Genomic DNA, 21,472 nt, shown 5'->3' with positions numbered 1-21,472 from the left:
TAAGCGATGACATTTTGCGATTTTACTTATAATATAATGGTCCAGCATGACGTGCGACTCGTAATCTGAGGGTCGCGGGTTCGCATACCCGTCGCACCAAACATGCCGTGGGGGCGTTATAATGTGACGGTCAATCCCACTATTCATTGGCAAAAGAGTAGCCCAAGAGTTGGCAATAGGTGATGATGACTAGCTGCCTTCCCTCTAGTCTTACACTACTAAATTAGGGACGGCTCGGCGCAGATAGCCCTCGAGTAGCTTTGCATGAAATTACAAACAAATTTACAATATAATCAAACAAAACACTCAATAGACAACAAAACTAATACTGTCAAATAAGTCTACAAATAATGGCTGAATTTTTGTTATTCTCCGTTAATAATCAGTTTGCATAAATTTCAAACGCTCAACTTTTCATAAGAGTGTGGACGTAATTTGTACATTTAACTATTACTTAAACTACTACTAATAACTAAATTAAAAATAATTAATTTTTAAAAGTGTGTTAGAATATGGTAACAAATATTGTTTAAAGAGTTTAGGAGAAATTCTAATAATTTTTTTATGTGCAGAAAAACATTGCGCTAACTTTTAAAAGTTTGTTTTAGCACACAGCTTCACAGTGGGTTTTGTACACTGTCCGATGTCGGGAATTGAATGCCAAATTTTAGCATTGTGCGTCCGTAAACTTACCACAGAACCATTTTGGAACACTTTTAACATATATGAAATAATTATATATGCACATCTTGACCTGTCACCGAATATACCTGCTCTAGAGTCATGCGGACATTATAACGTAAAAGTGTATTCCACCAGTCTCTCACTTTAAAACTAGATACGACTAGCGTAGATAGCCCTCGAGTACCTTTGTGCAAAATTCAACAAACAAATAACCAGAATAATTGTGGTAAACCTCAATGTTATTGGTGCACCAGCTTGAAGATACTACAGAGTCATCTCACTGCGGGAAGTACGGTAATTTGGATATATAGTATCCCCGGTAGTATAGTGGCCGGGGAAGAGGTGTCTTTTGGTCCTGCATGGCCCGGTGGTTAAAGCACTCGACTTGTAATCCGTGGAGACGTTATAATGTGACGATTAATCCCAGTATTCGTTAGTAAAAGGGTAGCCCAAGAGTTGGCGGTGGGTGGTGATAACTAACTGCCTTCCCTCTAGTCTTACAGTACTAAATTAGGGACGGCTAGTGCAGATAGCCATCGTGTAGCTTTGCGCGAAATTCAAAAAACAAACAAATAACTTGCTTCAAACCCAATAACTGAGTTAATATTTATACGTAATCTCAAAAATATATAATTTTTTTCATCACAGGTCCAAGAAATATTTTAAAAATACTTATTTCAAAGTCGTATTCACTTTATCTACACCTTTGAGAAATATTCCTATAACATGAGCATTGATTAATAAAAACCCACAACCTTCTGCAGAAGAAGAGACCAGTTTTCGAAAGCGCTCAGGTTTTTATTTATTTCTACCAATACTTACTTGAACCTATATATTTTTCTAACATCATGAATACAGCATTATATAATACATCAAATTTGTTTGTTATTATAGATATTTTAGTCGTTGTTTCTGTTTGTTTTTACACGATTTTATCGTTAGATAATAGCAACAATGATATTACTTTATTTTTTTTTATTTTTTAAGCATAAGTGATTATTTCTCAGATTTAAACTAATTGAGACAGCATTATTCAATTGTATACCTCAATGAGAGTTGAAATTCAAAAGGAAAGCAGTGAGGCAAAATATTTTTAACGAAAATTTTACAAAAGATAAAAATACATGATCAATATTGAAATAATAGATAGATGTTTAATGCGGGCCAGGCGTGGTTTAGTAGTTAACAGCCGCGATGTAACTTCGAAGATTTATGGTTCGTTATCTGACATTGACAAAATTTCCGCTCTGAGGGTGTGGGTGCACGAAACGTTTGAGAGTCAAACTTGTTGAAACAATCTCGACAAAAACTTTGATCTCTGATGAGACTAAATTTTTTCTTTAAAAAACAACAAAATAAAGATATTAATCAAAGCCTCAGAAATGTTTGAGCTGAAATGTTCCTCAAAGGGATGACTTCAAGGAATCGATGGGACGTGCAAGTGACAGTCAACCAAAACTGGTTCTCTCATAGAATTTTTGGTAAAGGCCTAACACAATCCACAATCACACGATTGAAAGATTCATTGAAAGCTGGGATAAGTTTCAAATAAGCAACAGAATATTTTTCATTAGGCTTACCGACCAAAGGAAAAGTATAATAAGTTTTACAAAACTGAGAAACATCTTGCCTAATTTTGGCCAAAATAATTGTCTTCTAATTTTGTCACATGTCTTGTTGACACCTAAATTACCTTCCATGGGGAGCTAATGGGTAGCTTTCAATATTTGAGAAAGATATGCTTTCGGATATTTGACTACTACAGTCCAGTTCTTTGAAGCTGGCACATCTGGTAGTCTTCATTTTCTCATAAGTACATCATCATTGAAAATATAAGCATTTGGAAGTTTTCTAGTTCATATTTTATGAATGCATATTTGAATAATAAAGAGATATGTAGGTTTTTTCTTTGTTTTACTCAGTAATCAGTTTACTTTTATCAAACGGAATTTCACTAGATGAATGAAATTCCACACATTCATCATCACCACTGACTGAGAAATTACCAGGAGAGTAATTATCGATAAAATGTCTGACACATATCTACAATATCCTCCTCTGAAAAAACATGTACCATTTGTTTCTGGCTTCATTTCTCAGCCTGAAATCGAGTCATAAGACACAAGAGAAACACAACAGGATTTTCCTCAATGACAACATCATCCTCAGATGAACCAGTAATCGGTTCGGCAACATCGTTCCCCTACCCAAATCGTTTCGCAAAAATGATGACACACCCTTAATTAAAAGAGTAGGCCCTGCTCCAACCACAGCTAGTCCCGAAACGACAGACAAATGTTATGAAGAGAAACATTAACAAAGTCACCCTCAGTATGCTGAATAATAAGAGACTCACCAGTGGCGGAACTCGAATCCAAAGGCAATATACTTTTTAACAGTAATGATCGAATTGCCCCAGTATCACACGCAATACGAATAAATACGGTGTTGGTATTGTCATTTGTTAAAGGTACAGAACTAACAGATACAAAAGGTCTAAATTCCTCCTTGACTGCATCAGGCTTTATATAAGTGGCCGAACCAACAACATTGAATGATCTGATGAAACTACATCCACACGTTAGCACGAACACACTGGATGTTTCTCCTTTTATTTTTATCTTTTTCAAACACTTAACACAAGAATGATAGGTCTTGATCCTTTTAATGAACTTTGTACTGACTGTTTGTGTTCGATCTAGATAAAGTGGATATTATAGATGTATCTTCAGCTTTATGGTTTGAACAAATAGAGGTTTTGTTGAACTGGTATAAATTTCATTTCATGAAAAGTGGTTGTTATATATTAATGTGTAATCATCAAAAGGAGCAGTGTAGTGTTATATATTAAAGTGTAATCATCAAAAGGAGCAGTGTAGTGTTATATATTAACGTGTAATCATCAAAAGGAGCAGTGTAGTGTTATATATTAAAGTGTAATCATCAAAAGGAGCAGTGTAGTGTTATATATTAAAGTGTAATCATCAAAAGGAGCAGTGTAGTGTTATATATTAAAGTGTAATCATCAAAAGGAGCAGTGTAGTGTTATATATTAAAGTGTAATCATCAAAAGGAGCAGTGTAGTGTTATATATTAAAGTGTGATCATCAAAAGGAGCAGTGTAGTGTTATATATTAAAGTGTAATCATCAAAAGGAGCAGTGTAGTGCAGTGGTTCCCAAGTTATTATGCCCCGCACCCCCTAAAAAAAAATTAATATGTTCTCGTACCCCTCACAGTAATTATTTATTTAAGAATAAAGGTGAAGGTGGTCAAAACAAATGTTATTTCACACCCCTTAGAACGCTATCTCGCACCCGTGGTTGGGAACCACTGCTGTAGTGTTTCAATTTTATTTTCATCCAAGTAAGTTTTGAGGTCTTAACTTGCACAATGTTTGAATTCTTCAATCAGACATAATTGTCTTAGTTTTAGAATTACACCATTAATGAAAATAAACTACTTTTTTGTGGGCAAATACCATATAAATTTGATTATCTTTCTTGTTTTACTTCGAAACTCTTGGTTATAAGAGTTCTCTACTTAGTTCTATGCCTTGAGAATAGTTGCTTTTACCTAAAAAAATATTTGTTCTAGAGAGAGAGAGAGCAGCATAAGCTTTTTGTGCTGTACCAGTTAAAACATTTTGTAATAATTATGACTGATTTTGGTGAGCCATTACACGGTTTTGAGCAACCACCTGAACATATTGGAAATATTTATCAACTTCATTTTAATTGAATAGTTAGTGTTGGTTTAACATATAGATAAAGTTCAAAATTGTCATTTTGCCAGTTGGAGTTGAGTCTACTTTTCATTTCTTACACCTTAATTTCTTTTTCGGTTGCAATACCAGCTTTTTCAGCCTTGAGATATTTATATTCTTTTTGGACTTTCCCATTTGACAAGAGAATCAAGCTGTTTTTAAATTAAGGTATTGCGGTCTATATCAGTACCATTTTATCTGGGACACCCAGTTGTTTAAGTAATGGTTTGAATTTCACGTAAGGCTCCGTGATGGCTATCTGCGCTAGCTGTCCCTAATTTAAGTGAAAGGTTAAATGGAAGGCAGTTAGTCATCACTCTCACCCCAACATTTGGACTACTCTTTCCAACGAATAATGGGATTGAGAGTAACCTTATAACATTCCCAGCTGAAAGAGCGAGTATGCTTGGTGAAACGGGAATTTAAACCCGCGATCCTCAAATTGGGAGTCAGATTCCCTCATCACCTGGTCATGTGTAATGAGCATTGAAGCAGAACCTAAGATAAAAACCATGCGGTTCAAAGGTATTTTTTCCGTATACACCATATTAATTTTAAAGTACACTTAAACAAGGTGTAAGCTTTGATTTTAATGAATAAAGAGCTGTTTTGCTCCGTGATGTAGTCTATCAAGAAACTATTTAGCACAGAGCACTTGCGTCAACAAGTTATCTTCTGCGCATATCATGAAGAGCTTTGCAAGGGTAAATTTTTTTTGTAATATCGGTTAGTTTCGTATTTTCTATACTGATACAGAAAGTTTTATAAAGCTTATAAGTAAGAGAAATCAAAAAGAAAAAGAGAGACGTCGTTTTCATTAAAATCCCCTCAAGGTTTCGTAAAACTGAAAATGGTTCAATTCAATATTATTTTAGCTGCAGACGGTCATTATAACTCAGAAATGACTACACTCTAAACTGGCTGACTCTATTTAATTTCTTTTCTTTCGATACTCATATGTTAAACAATGAGACATCTTTATACTTATAGAAGTTAAAGTGGTAAAAATACAACGAGAAAAGATAATAACCATACTAGCAATCCATGTTGGCTAACTAGAAAATTAAAACTACTCGTTTAACTCGTATGACAAGAATGTTTTTTTGTAATGTGCTTTTGTTCTTTCTTAGCATGTATCTGTGTTGCTAGGCTGTCTGTAACAGTATTTTGGTACTTTTGTGGTGATTTTATTTACAAGCAAGGATTATCTACACTAATCGTCCCTAATTTCGAATTTATGAACTACAGAGAAGACTGCTGGAAGTCAGAACCTAAAGTCAACTCCTGAGTTTGTTTTGCCAGAACGAATAGTTGGATTTAGCCGTAACACATTTAAATCATCCATGGCTCAAACGTTTTCTGTAACAAACTGCCAATCCTCAGACTTATAACCCAACCAAGCAGACCATTATTTTATGATATGACTAAAACAACAAGAGGTTAGTTTCAAGGTAATGGAAAAATATTTGAATACGTTGCAGCTTAACTGAAAGTCTGAAGATTTAAAACTTAAAAAATCGGATTCCAAGACCCACGGTTCCTAGAGAACGGACAGCTCATCGTGTAGTATTGCGTTTAGTAACAAATAAGTAAAAATAAGTTTTGCATTAACATTAGGACAGAATATAAAGATCCAAAAAAATCTTAAAATAACTTTTTTACAGATTTATGACTACAATGACACAACAATAATTTCGCATTCAATACATTTATAAATGTTATACAGGCACTTTATAACTTACAAAACATGAAAATCTGTACATCTATCCACAGGTATAAATTAAATTCGTATTTATATCAAGTAAGGCATTTCTTTCATATCAAAATGTTATCTAAGAACAAAGATACGTTTATCACAAAATTATATGCCCTACGTGCGTGGAAAAATATGTAGGCTCTACCACTAGCTGGCTGTCTACTTGCGTAAGAAAACGTTTGTTTGTTTTGAAGTTCGTGCAAAGCTACTCGAGGGCTATCTGCGCTAGCCGTCCCTAATTTAGCAGTGTAAGACAAGAGGGAAGGCAGGTAGTCATCACCACCCACCGCCAACTCTTGAGCTACACTTTTACCTTTTTCTTTTTCAAATTTAAGCATTGCATGATATGTATCAACAATCAGTATTAATGTCATCACTAATGTAAACTTTGTAGCGATGCAATTTGGAACGAAGTGCAATCAGAGAGTTCCGAAAATCGAAAAATTGGAAATCCAAAGTTATATCTACAAAATGTTGCGTGGCCCGGCATGGCCAGGTGGTTAAGGTGTTCGACTCGCAATCTGAGGGTCGCGGGTTGCAATTCCCGTCCCGCCAAATATGCTCGTCCTTTCAGCCGTGACGACGTTATAATGTTACGGTCAATCCCACTATTCGTTGATAACAAAGTATCCCAAGAGTTGGCGGTGGTGGTGATAACTAGCTGCCTTCCCTCTAATCTTGCACCGCAAATTAGGGACAGCTGGCGCAGATAGCCCTTGTGTAGCTTCGCGCGAAATTCAGAACAAACCAAGGTAAAACAAAATGTTGCGAATTTACTTAAGCAAGAAGCTTTGTTGTATTTATATAGTAGTTCTCAATTACATATTTATGCACTTGTTTCTGTAAATTTTGAGTTCTTTTTACAGTTTAGTTCTTACATGACGTCTTGAAAGTTTGCATGTATTGGATTCGTGGTCTTAGAGAACATAAACAAAACAACAATAAAAAAGACGTCATCAGGCTAATGAGGTTGGTTGTTTGGGGGTTTATTGGCCCAGAGCAGTGGTTCCCAAACTTTTTCAGCTTGTTACCCAATTTAACATGCCACATTAAGCATGTTACCCATTTCACAAAATGTTTTCAACATTGATATATATGGCTAAATTAAACTAGAGATATATTGCACTTTATTTATTACACTTTATTTATTTACAATTTATTTATATAATTTATTTACACTGAATTACACTTTTAATTATTGTATTTGATCACTGTGCATTTCTAATGAATATTGCCAAAGATGTCAAGAACATCAGTGGGATGGATGGAGCTAGTTTAGGAATTCTTGGCTTTGTGGTTGAAAGTGCCAGCCTGGCATCGTTTGCAACATTCAAGCGAGTCCTCTTTTTTGTTTTCATCCCCAGCAGGGTTGAGAACCCCTTCTCGCACAGATACGTTGTTGAGAATGATACCGACAACTTCAAGGCTCTCTTGGACAGAGTTGGCGAGTCATCTAGTTGTTTTGGTTTTGGAATTTGACTTTCAAGGCTTCATTTGCTCGCATTGTGATCCACTCCTCCTTTGCAGGGAAATCATCATCATGAATGGCCTCATCAGGTACAGAAAAGGGATGAATGATCCACTGAAGACTGGCTGTTTTTAGGTCACTCTCTGGAAAGTAGTGCTGCATGCTTGTTTCAAGCCCCTTCAAATGGTCGCTCATCTCTTTGTTGATGGTCTGTAAAAGTGATCAAGTATCATAACTATTCTCCTCAACAAACTGGTCTAGGGTGGGAAACTGAGCGATCACTCCTTTCTCCAAGCGTCGAATCCAGAGTCTCATTTTTCCCAGAAATGCAGTCACAGTGTGATGGGCATCAATGACAGTCGTGGTTTGGCCCTGGGTTGCAGATTATCACTGTTCAGCTCTGCAAATATGTCAGCCAAGTAACAAAGTCGAGCAAGCCACTCCTTATCAGTGAACTTGGTAGCAAAGGAGATTCTTCTTGTTTCAGAAATTCCTGAAGAGCCGTTCGGAGCTCAATGACTCGACGTACAACCTTGCCTCGTGACAACCAACGAACATCGGTGTGGTAGAGCAGAACTTGATACTGCTCTCCCATTTCCTTGCACAGCTCCCTGAATATGCGCGAATTCACATCCCTGGACTTGATGAAATTGACGATTTTCAACACATCTTCAAACACTAATTTCAGATTACTAGGCAGGCTTTTTGATCCAAGAGAGCACCGATGAATGATGCAATGATCTACAGAAATTTCTGGATTCACAGCTTGTATGAGGCCCCGTAATCCACGATTACGACCCATCATCGACGGTGTTCCATCGACGGAGACCTAGATTAAAAAAGAAAAACTATTATAGATTGCGTCAGTTAGTCATTCTTACTTATCTTTTGCGTTATAATTATATGGTTTTAATTTAATTTAATTTATTTTGGTACTTTAGTATTTCAGTACGACAGGCACGATACTTTTTTGTGAATTATGTATAAAATATTAGCTACACTACAGCTACTTGTACAATAAATAAAACTATATAACTATATGCCATGTAATTCATTGTATTTATACTAATCTAGACTTTATATAAACATCTCTCCCTACCTGTTGAACGCTGTTCCAATCCAATCCATTCGTGGTAAAGAAACTGTTGATGATATTGAAGATATCTTCTCCATTCGTGGTTGTCAGCAGATTTTCGCATAATAGGAACTCTTCTTTGATCTTGTCCTGGTGGACGTAACGAACGAACCCAAGGAGAACAGCACAACTAGCTACGTCACACGATTCATCAAATTGCAAGGAGAATTTGCTATATGAGCTTTCCTTGATCTCTGTTGTAACTTGGGACAGAATATCTGATGCCATGTCATCGACTCGTCGGCGGATTGTGTTGTTTGATAGAGATATGACACTCAGTTTCTTCGCTTGATCCTCCCCACATACCTTGCTTACCATTTCGTATGCACAAGGCATAATCAGATTCTCTGCAATGGTGTGGCATTTTTGTTGTTCGGCAACTTTATATGTAACAATGTAAGATGCTTCGACCGGAGCTTGAAGCTTTTGGGCTTGAATTCCAGATGAACCGAACTGGATATTCTTCAGTGCTACAGCCCGGCGCTGAAAATAAGCCTGATCCTCATTTTGAAGATTTGGATGGCACTTCTGGAGGTGAGCTGAGAGTTTTGATGGCTTGAGGCTTTCATTTGTCAACACTTTGTGACATACTACACATTGTGGCCGATCCTCTCCACCAGAAGGTAAATTCACAAAGCCATAGCGAAGAAAGGCGTCAGAGTAGGTGCGCTTTTTAGACATTTTATTGTTTAATCTGCAGAAAAAGAAAAACTGCATAAAAAAGTGTGAACAATGTGAACTTATTATTTATTTTTTCATGGCATTCTGGATAGCATTAAAAGAGCTTATTCAGCATAGGAATGATGTAATAGTAGGTAAATGCTAACTATACTGCACAGGGCAGTACACATACATACCAGGTTTTGTCTACCTCGGCTGATACTCACATAGAAACTGACAGTGTGAAATAGAGGCAACCTGAGGCAGTGAGTGACGCGTACTGGACACGTCGATGAGTCATCAGAATTACTGAGTGACTTGTGTTCTGAAGCATACTTGTCAAAATACTTTTAGGTTACCACACACTTAGATACATATTTTTTTCTTTTCTACTACTGTATATTAGTTTTTTGATGTTTATTGTTATTTGGTTTAACTTTATTACATACTTAAAACAGGTTTAATTTACAACTTTACATACTAAGACTGAGATAACATTAATCATAATACCAGCTACCTCAATGTTTTCTTGATTTTCAGAATTTTAACTTTTTTTATGTCACCACTCCATTACCCCCGATAAATTATTAAATTACCCCCAGTTTGGGAACCACTGGCCCAGAGTAACGTGGCTATCTGCACCAAACAAACGGTATACAGACTAAAAGTAAAAGCCCAATAGGTAAAAAGACAAATAATAAAATCTAAACATTGTTAAAAAATCACATTAAAAAAACAACAAAAAATATAATTAAGAAAGCCAGTAGTCTGGAAAAAATAAAAACATTATCAAACTGAACAGTGTCCCCATCGGAAATGACTATGTCCAATGTCTACGGTAAATACTTAGAAAACACTTGTCTAAAATAGTGCCACCATTCCTGTCCTTAACAGCGACTCCAAAGTAAAATGTCGGCAAATGTGTTTTTCGTGTGACAAAGGAGACATTGACGGTCTAGTCCCACATAGAAGGAAGTGACGAGTAAGAAAATATCTAACCAGTTTCTAGCCTACAAAAGACAAAATGACCAAAATACAATAGTAAATTTGACCTATGAAGTTGCTTACCCCAAGTCGACTGCCAACTGTCTCGAAGCCATAATCCATGCATAGCACCTCAACTGTGGTGTCAGCAAGTTCTTTCCCACGAATACTAAGATGATAATTTATCCAGAAAAACTGAACAGGAATGATTAAGACAGTAAAAATTGTGCCAATTGTTTCAGAATAGTGACGAAAACATGGTAAGAAATGTCATTAAGCAATTCCAAGACCAATAGAAAGTTGATTTAAATAGTACACTTAGGATACTGATTAGCTTTTACCGCATCTAGGGCATAAAAATGGAATACAGTTTGGCAGTGAACACATAAATTGTAGAGGAGATCCTGAGAGCAATCACTAAAACACAACAAACCATGAGTTCACCTAGTCACCTGATTTTACCCATTCGTAAAAACGGAAACAGAGGAATGGTTCGAAAGAGATTTGGCAAATAAAGGACGGCACTTCTAATTAGGAGAATCTTCCTTCTTTAAACAACTAAAAACAAGTTACGGGTTAGGATGGTAACTAGCCATAGTGGGATGGGCTGATCATCAGACTAAGCAACATCAGACAATTGGCAAACTGCAGAACGCCCCCTGCGGAGATTAAGTCTCAGATGGTGAACAGGGTCCAATGTTTTCAAGGCAAAGGACCTGGCAGAACTGTACATCATAGATCAATAGTCCAGCTTTGAACATATAAGGGCACAATAGATCTTCAACAAAGAACATTGATACACTTCTCAAGAAGTGGAAAAGAGCAATTGGAGGATTTACCCTTGACACGAAGCTACTTCATGAGAGAAATAAAAGTAACCGTATAGTAAAAATAAGCTCCAAGAACTTTGTCTCAGTAAACATAAGGTAAAGAATACCATTGACACAGAGCACATGATCAAAACATAAACCCTATTGCTGGCAAATGATTTAGAGAAAGACATGGTAAGACTATTTACTGTGGGCCAGTTTAACAAGTGAATGAGAACAATCTGAAGCTGTCTGTCGCTCAATAAATTTCATGTTGAACACCGAACAAGAAATGTCGAAATCATTAACACAGAAACCATTTGCAACAGTAGTAGGAAGTTCTTTAGTGATAACATTGACCTTAATACCAAATAAGATGGTATTCAGAAACAACCGTGAGGGACTTTAAGTTCATATATGAAAGAATGGAAAAAGGTCTGACCCATACAAACTTGGAATTATCTGTCAAGTAAAATATTACAAATTAAAATGTGTAAATGGCCACACGGCCTATATGAATGGATATACCACAAATTGCCACATTTTAAAGTAATAGCGTAAGATTTCCCAAGATCAAAAAGACAGAAATAAGATGCTTTCGTCTGAAGAAGGCTTTCCTTATAGAGATTTCAAGATGAATCAGGTGGATCATGGTGAAGTAATATCTGCAAAATCCACATTGGGGAAGCAAGAGGAGGGTCTTTGATACAAAGAACTAAACAAAGTGTGCATTAACTATCCTCTCGAAGATTATACAGAGACAGCTAGTTAAATCAATAGGGCAATAATAGGAAGGAATGTTAGAATGTTTTGAAAATGGGGCAACAACAGCTCTGCACCAAGCATCTGCTAAAGCATTTTCCTACCAGGTCCAGTTAAAGACAACCAAAAGAGGAGCAAGAGAGGCAGGAGAGAGATAGCTAACTGATGTACAGCCAACCTTATAAACAGCAAGTTGAAGTTCCGTTAGTGTAAAAGGGCAATTACAGTCATAATAATGAACAGCTTGAAAGGAAAGAGATGACTGCTCTACCTAAGACTTGATGCCTGAAAAAGAGGAATAAGAAACAGAAGTGCTGGAGAGATGAGAAAAGCTCTTCCTAAGAATAGTGGCGATTCTATGAACTTCAACAACTTCCTGGGCATCAAAGAACAAGATGGAAAAAAATGGGAAGAATACTTCTCAATCTTGTCCCATATGAGTTTGGAACTGGTGGTAGGAGAACTTCTTGTGTTAATTTCATTCAAGATTCCTTCTGTCCTTGAGGCTTAACATGTCAAGCCTGAGCACAGGCCTGCTAGAAAACAACGCAGTTGAAAAGAGTAGGATATCTACAAAAGGCATGCTGTTTGTACCTTTTCTGTGCCTGCTGACAGATAGAAGACTGCCATGGAGAAAGATATCCTGGGAAACGTGTTTTGAGGATAGAACAAACTGCTGATTATATTATACAATCAGTTACTGCTTCCGAATAATCATTAATAGATGGAAGACTAACAAAAGTAGAATTAAGTCCCGAGAGAGACAGGTGAAAGAGAGCCAGTTTGCTTTCTTTAACTTCACTGTAGAACTCAGGCACGGTGGTATCGACCAAGACAAGTATTTCTCAAAATGATGGTAAAATTATCACTCTCCCGTGGGTCACTGTAAACCATCCAAAAAAAATAAGAAAAAAGTTGAAGGAAAACAGATGACAGATCTATAGCAGTATGTTACTGACTAGGTGCATGAAAGTAGGTAAAGAATGGTTGTTCCACAGAAAGACTTCTCCTATCATTATCAGCACCAGTCCAAAGTAGATTGTGTCCATTAAAGTCTCCAAAAGAGAGACAACAATCATTCTACGAGAGTATTAAGGTTTAAGTGATTATAAGTCTTTCTTGAAGACAAGTAGAGAAAACAAACAGTGGTATGACTCATGTAAATATTGACAACTAAAGCCTTCAAGGGTGTATCAAGTGGCACAGACAAGGTGGGTAGATACTCATCAACAAACAGTGCCGCATCTCCATAGACTCATCCATTACACATCGTTCTGGTAGGATGCAAAATGTTGAAAGGTGGCAGTATCAGCAGGTATTTATTGACTTACATGAAACCTGCTTGGGTCAGTGGGACAGATCTCTGTCAGTAGAATGAGGGTGCAAACAAATGACACTTCTGTATCTCTTGGCCAAAGGAGACGAACTCAAGTTGTCACTGACTGCAATGTTTGAAACGGAGACAGGAATAGTCGTAGACATGTTTACTCTATCATCCACAAAGGGCAAAAGGACTCTTTACATGGTAAGAGAATGACTCCATTGTAGGCAGAAAAAGATCTGTCTTTTCTCTCATTGTGGAACATAGAGCAGCAGAATATATCTGAGATGGAGTAGGAAACAATAACTTCAGAGCCACGAGGTAAGAAATATTATCGACAGTATATTAACGTTGTACCTCTTTTTTTCTCACCCACGTGGGGCAAGATCAAGGATGGTAACCACCAAAATTGACGCGATGAGGATCCAGTTGACACTTGTAAGCATCATAGTCTTTGTCACCAGAATGAGCAGATGTTAAAGAACACAATAAGATGGAACTTTAAACATCAAAATTAGAAAATAATAGGATGCAGTATTGCATCTTTTCAAGTAAAGGTGTGTCACATAGCAAAAACTCCTTGGCTGAAAAAAACCAGCAAGAATCTCTGAATCGGGGATGGTCTTTAAATTCCCCTCCATGTTAACTTCTTCTGAGAGATTGAAAGTAACATAGAAAGTAACTTTAATAGGGGTGTTCCCAAATACATTTGATCTCAGAAGATGATTGCTATGGGGTGGCACAGATATTTCAACAAAACCCTCACAAGAAAATGACTTCTTGAGTGACTTAGAATAGCCAGCATATCTTCTAATCCCTCCTGGATGAAAAAAGGGAAAGATTTGTCTAACGATTTCTCAGTCAAAGAATGTAAAATTACAAAACTGTGGTACTGAAATCAACTTGGATGATGAATGTGGATCAAAGTCTTCCATACGTAGTCTCTTATCTATTAAATTTTACGATTTAGTGTTTTGTGGAGTTGAGGAGTCCATAAGAAAAGGAAAACGATCCAGTGTTCACTGATCCCACCCATCATGGAGACCCATGAGGGGATGCACTATGACAGTAAACAAATACATTGTAGTAATGCCAAGGCTTCGGAGCACTATACCCCAACAGAGAGTTAAGAACACCCAACACTGGTACTTAGTTGACTCTAGGTCAGCAAGACCAGCCGATTGACTCTGGGAGAGCCATTCCCACGCTATCCATCTACAGGAATTAAAGACCAAACTTGTGCACTAAAGTACCACTTATACCCCTCAACTGCCAGGATTCTGTTTCCCCCTTCAAGGATAGCTATACACAGCAAAAACTTGGACGTATGTTCAGTTTCCAAAGGAGATAAACTGAAAACACAAAATATTCCACGGATGTCCATCACCATTGTATCGGAATCCACCTCGAGGGAGAAGAAGCTAATGAGGAAGCCCTTAAAATGTTATTAAAATAAGGTTCCAGAGTTTGATTGACCCGATTTACTTAAAAATTGGTATTGAACATGCAAAGTGTCGTTCCAGAAATTTCAAATTTAGTTTCAACGTGAGATTGAAATCAAAGGTGTTTTAAGACTGTATTCACTGATTTAGTTGAAAAATAGTCTTTATAATCAATGTTTACAAATAATTCACTAGTGCATGTATCTTGGAATTACACTGGAATCCTGCGAATATTTATTTAATCCACTTTAATGTGACTTGAACCGAGATTTCTTACATACGCATTTTATCCAAATATTACTTGATCTATAAGTATTTTGGGATAATCATAAACCTGTCAAAAACAGAAAGTAATTTTAACAATATTAATACCAGACTATATTAATTTTCCTCACATAATTTTTTTTTTAAAAGATTTCAAGGTTAGTAAGAATGACAGACGTTTGTAAATATTTATTTATGCTGAAATAGAATACTAAATAAAAATTATTACTTATTAATTTATATGTTTTATTTCTATTACTACTCCAATACCATGACTGTATTCAAACCTTTATTTCCAATTTAATTATTTATTATAAACTCTATTAGCGACAATTTAAATGAAAGAAATTTTGAAATATTTTTAAACTGCTGTAAATAATGTGTATAGATAAATATATATTTCATGAATTACCTGTAATATTAAATCAAAGATACTTAAAGTATGATTTAAATTTGATATTTATCACAATCTCAGCAAGAAGCCGCAATTCAGTAGTTTGAATATACAATAACGCAATACATGTCGAGAACTATTATTTAATATCCAATGTTTTGTGAAGTTTCATTATGACAGTAAAAAAAAACAACTTTTGCTTAATTATTCTTAGTATGTTTTATGGTTTCTTTCGAATTAAGCACAAAACAACACAATGGACCATCTGTGCTCTGGGTAACTTTGCAGTCCTCATGTTTGATCTGAGAGACTAAAGAAAAAACAGCTTATTAGCTGTATTCAGTTTCGGTTCTTGAATTACTATAATTTCAGAGGTGCATTAGAGAACTATGTTCCATTAGTCCCGTAAATAGTTTTAAATAAATCAAAATAGTACTGTACACATATGATTATGTTTCTCCTAATATTATATTTGCTTGAGGAGACTTATGGGAATAATTATTGTGTTTTAATAATCTTTAATATTGTTTCCCTTTCAAAGCTAAAAACCATGTGCAGCTTAGGTTACCGAAAAATTTGGAACAACATTATAATGAGTCAGCTGATCATACTTTTAAACGGGTGTTTCCATTATTTGTTGGTGGACTCAAAAATTAATTTAAAGAAATTATCGGTGTATTGTGGAGAGCGTGTTATGATTGGTTGGATTATCACTGTTTCTGATTGGAGGAGAGAATTCCTGTAGATTCAACCAATGGTAACCACAGGTTACTCACCTCTAATCTGGAATCTCTGTTTAGTGAAAGCTTAATGGTGTTAATTGTGTTTAATAGTTGCAGTCCATCCTACAAAGTTTCATCAACAACTTTTTCTCCTTTATCAATAAATCATGTAAGCTTCTAACAAGATATATTTGTTGTATGTCAGAAAATTATAAATTTTCTAAACTTTGATAACACACAGGTTTAGCAACTCAACTCTATAATCATCTATAAGAAGAAACGTCAATTGAATTCATGTGCAAATATTACCTGAACAATGTGAAATAACATTTCCATTTCTATAAAACCAATATCAAACACGGCCTCTAATTGTTTCTATAAAAAATTCTCAGTTGAAAGATCTATAAACACGAATCTTACCCAAGCAGTAAATCACCATACTTTCTTTATATTAGTAACATGTTACAAACTTTATAAATAGCTCATTACTGTATTTTTTCTCACATATATTATGCGATATTTTCTAGAATAAATTTCCTAGGGAGAATAATGGTAAATTTTACAAATTGATAATGCTAACATTAGAGGTTCGATTACTCTCAGTGGACACAGCTTGTGGTTTTACTAAGAAAGAAATATCCAAACTATCTAGAAAAACGTTAACATTTCTAGGTTGCCATACATTTGCTAGCTACATCAAAGAGTTATAAGAAAAACATATTAGTTTGAGAGATAAAAATTGAAGCCTACTCCAAAAACTGGTTTTTCATTAGTTATTATTAATAAAAAAATTCTGAGTAAAAGTAAATAAGTGAATAGTAATATGTTAACTACAGAACATGTACTACATCCAGTGGTGATAAGATTTTTCATTCAATATGTTCATAATGCATTTTACATATGCTGTCCCTTCCATCCAATAATAATACTACAAATAATGCCAACACCTGAAGAACAATTAATGGACTCAATAACCACGTATTAAATGTTGACATTATGCTTTATTATTTTTATAGTATTTCATAAAAAGTATGGATATCTTTCATATATGTAAAGGTTGAAAACAGTATGTTATTTCACTTGAAACTTTATTTGATATAAAGTACAGCGTTGTCTGGTTAGTACTGTATGAACAATGAAAACTGTACGAGCATGATCATGCTAATATCCTGACTGGAAACTAATCTTAGTTTATTTAAAGATAATGCCTGATGGAGTGCAAAGAGTGGTAATTTAGTTAAAATTTCATCAATGTAAACAGTTCTCATGTGCTTATCTTTGACCTATAACTAATGGCACACTATTTTATACTCTGAACTAAAATTAACAGTACAGATCTTACTGTATTTCCAAAAGCTTAACTTATTGTTTAACAACAGTGTATCCTAGTGCTAAGAATGTGATAAACTACTTTACACAAGAAATCATATAAACCGAAGATTACAGTCATCAAAGTCTGATCTAAATCTAGTACTGTCTCTGAAACCTCCTTGGATGCTAATACCTTAACTAATATGTTAGTTAACCACACAGTGTCTGAGAGTCTGACACTGCATTCATTTAGAAATGGGATAAAGTCCCCTATAACACTGTCATCTTGGTTGTCAAGGGCAGAAGGTATAGAAGTAAAGTCTATATCATTCCATATTGACACAAAGAATATTTCAGTTGTTACTATTTGATAAATATGGCACGTCTCCTGCATAAATTCAGTCAGATCCTAACTATTTTGAATTAGAAACTTATAACCGTAACTGGTAATTAGTGAACTTGTCGAATAATCAACATTGTGCTTTGTAAGTAAATGGTGCTAATAAAATGTATTCTAATTCCAAATATTTTCTTTATTTGGTTAAAGAACAAAGTTCATATTTAAATGTTTTTGAAGCACAATCTAACTCTTCACTTACTGCTTGTTATGCTGAATTTTAGAGAATATCTCTAATGTTTTGAAAGCTTTTCCTTTGAATAATTCAGAAGAATAAATCATGTCATATATAAAAATAAATTTAAAATGATGATTAAAAAAGAAATAAAAATACCATTAATGTAATTAATCGCAACATCAGTTTCACCACTAAATTCCCAGTACAACTAAAGTAGCTCTATATTCTTATGCCAACCTCAAATTTTGAGCAATTGCTTTTCAGCTTTAATTCACAAGCTGTGCAACAGTCACAGATACATATTTCAAATTTGTACCACCATTTTATAATCGGTAATGTGTTTGTTTGATAGGTTTTCGTATAGTATGGAAAGGATGTATACTATCTATTTTATGCAGACATATGTATTTTATTATTTTCACTTTTTACATGTAAAAGGCATTACAAAAATCTACTTGCATTAAATTGTCATTAACTTTTAAAAACTAATGAACATGAACAACCATTTATTAAAATCTTGTTCAATAAAACTCAAAATTGAGAAATTTTTTTACAAAATTAATAGATTACAATCACATTAATAATAATGAATTACATCTACAGTTTTAAACAATATAAGTTCCAAACACGAAGTGTTAAAATAAGTGAAATTAATGGTTTTATATATTTCGGCTTGTGAAATAATGAAATTTGGTTAATATAAGTTAAACATTTACGCTCAAAAATGTATTGTTTTGGAATTTCGCACAAAGCTACTCGAGGGCTATCTGTGCTAGCCGTTCCTAATTTAGCAGTGTAAAGCTAGAGAGAAGGCAGCTAGTCATCATCACCCACCGCCAACTCTTGGGCTACTCTTTTACCAACGAATAGTGGGATTGACCGTAACATTATAACGCCCCCACGGCTGGGAGGGCGAGCATGTTTGGCGCGACTCGGGCGCGACCCGCGACCCTCAGATTACGAAGCGCACGCCTTAACGTGCTAGGCCATGCCAGGCCCACCGCTCAAAAATGAAGCAACTTGACTTACACCAGTGAAACATATTTAGGCTTAAAAACTGAATGGATTTTTTCAAATGAGATAAAGTGTTTATCGGCTTATACGTTAACGCACTGGTTAATACAGGTAAAACTTATTTAGATTTTATAATAACGTGAATTTGTTAATGCATGTAAAATATATGGTGTTTAGGTTTCTGCTGAATTTTCGCAACAAGAGTACTCGAATGTTCTTTAACGTCTTTTGTAGCTTTCCTCAGCAGTTAAGGTTTTTTGTTATTTTTGTTTCAGCTTTCTCAAAGTTTTCATTAGCTGCTGAAAGGAGCTGTTTAATTTAAACTGAATTCTGATATTCTTGTGTTTGAGATCTTGCAGTTCCATTTCAGTTACTTCAATATTTCTCTGGTTTCTGCTTTCTGAACTTCACTACTGAGTACATCCCGTAGTCTTGTTTTGCACTTCCCACGAAAATAAGCATTTTTTTGCTATGTTTACAAGTAGGACAATGCCAACATGTCTCATGTGGTCAATCATAACTCTTCTAGCGTTAAAGGCATGCTTTGTTGGCTTCCTATAATAGCTTCGTTATTTACCAAAACACACTCGTATTCTCTTTGAAACATAACAAATATGGAGTCTTTGTACTGCTTGAGAATAGTGTCAGTCATTTTTTTCTACTCTGCTTGCATCTTTTGACTTTTTTAGTAAAATGAAAACAAGTCAATAGTGGATGATGCATTTATAAAGCTTTACAAAGCTATAATTAATCATTTTCTCAACAACAGCATTGAGGAGTGCTGTTGGCAAGCTGTCATACTTGTCGTCCATCGCTTCAAAATTAAAGGCGGTTGATGCACTTAAGAAGCTATTTGAGAAATTCAACAAACAATCAGACAAACACTCTTAAATTCATGCCAACCAGTCTCAGTTTTGTTACATTAAATATTTATTTTATTTTCCACGTGTTCAATCATTGGTTTTAAGAATGTATCCTGTAATAAATAATATGTTGAATATATTGAAACTGTTTTGATAATGATAAAGGTAAACACCGATCTCATGCAACTCAAGTGTTCTGTGAGCTTTACTCTTTACTTACAGTTCTAGTTACGATCTTTTGATTACAAAATCACAATGTTGTAACAGTGTCTGTTATTGAACGAGCTATTTTGGATTATTTGATAACAGAGAGTAATGCAGTCCAGTCCACATAATTATAACAACTACATTTTATTTTTTCCTACCAGTTCTACACTTACTAAACTAACAAAACGTATAACTTGACACTTTCTTCATCAACAAAATTCCGATTAACTGTTAATTTTGTTTAATATTTGTGTGCTTCTCGAAGCTCTATGATTTATTTTAAAAGAAAGAAATCCTAACACACAGAGTTGAACTAATTAAATTGTTTCCTCACTACAATTAGTATACTCATTTACTCATCCCTAACTTGCATATTAAATCAGTCAAATAATTATATTTGTCATTATATATTAACATTAGTACATATATTCTTTAAGCACTATTCTTTAGATATATTCTTTATCTAGTCTACGCATTTGGTCCAACGTTAGCTAATGTATTTCTCTCTTATCATGAACAGAAATGGCTCAACCCATGCCAAGGTCACTTCATACCTATCCTTTACAGAAGGTATGTAGACAACACTTTTATTTTTTTCATAATCATAATCACAGCTGAAGAGTCTTAGAATAAATGTACTAACAATATCTTGCTATTAAATTATATGCGGCGTTGAAAGTAATAACAATTTGCATTTTTAGACATCATCATTAATCTTAACAATAATGGATTCTGTACATCGATCTACAGAAAATAACAATTTGCATTTTTAGACAAGACATCATCATTAATCTTAACAATAATGAATTCCATACATCAATCTACAAAAAATAACAATTTGCATTTTTAGACACAACATCATCATTAATCTTAACAATAATGGATTCCATACATCAATCTACAGAAAAAAACAATTTGCATTTTTAGACACGACATCATCATTAATCTTTACAATAATGGATTCCACACATCAATCTACAGAAAATAACAATTTGCATTTTTAGACACGACATCATCATGAATCTTAACAATAATGGATTCCATACATCGATCTACAGAAAATAACAATTTGCATTTTTAGACAAGACATCATCATTAATCTTAACAATAATGGATTCCACACATCAATCTACAGAAAATAACAATTTGCATTTTTAGACAAGACATCATCATTAATCTTAACAATAATGGATTCCATACATCAATCTACAGAAAATAACAATTTGCATTTTTAGACAAGACATCATCATTAATCTTAACAATAATGGATTCCACACATCAATCTACAGAAAATAACAATTTGCATTTTTAGACACGACATCATCATTAATCTTAA

The sequence above is a fragment of the Tachypleus tridentatus genome, chromosome 2 (genome assembly GCF_004210375.1).
Source record: "Tachypleus tridentatus isolate NWPU-2018 chromosome 2, ASM421037v1, whole genome shotgun sequence".
Classification (NCBI taxonomy): domain Eukaryota; kingdom Metazoa; phylum Arthropoda; class Merostomata; order Xiphosura; family Limulidae; genus Tachypleus; species Tachypleus tridentatus.
Note: the sequence above shows the minus strand (reverse complement) of the source record.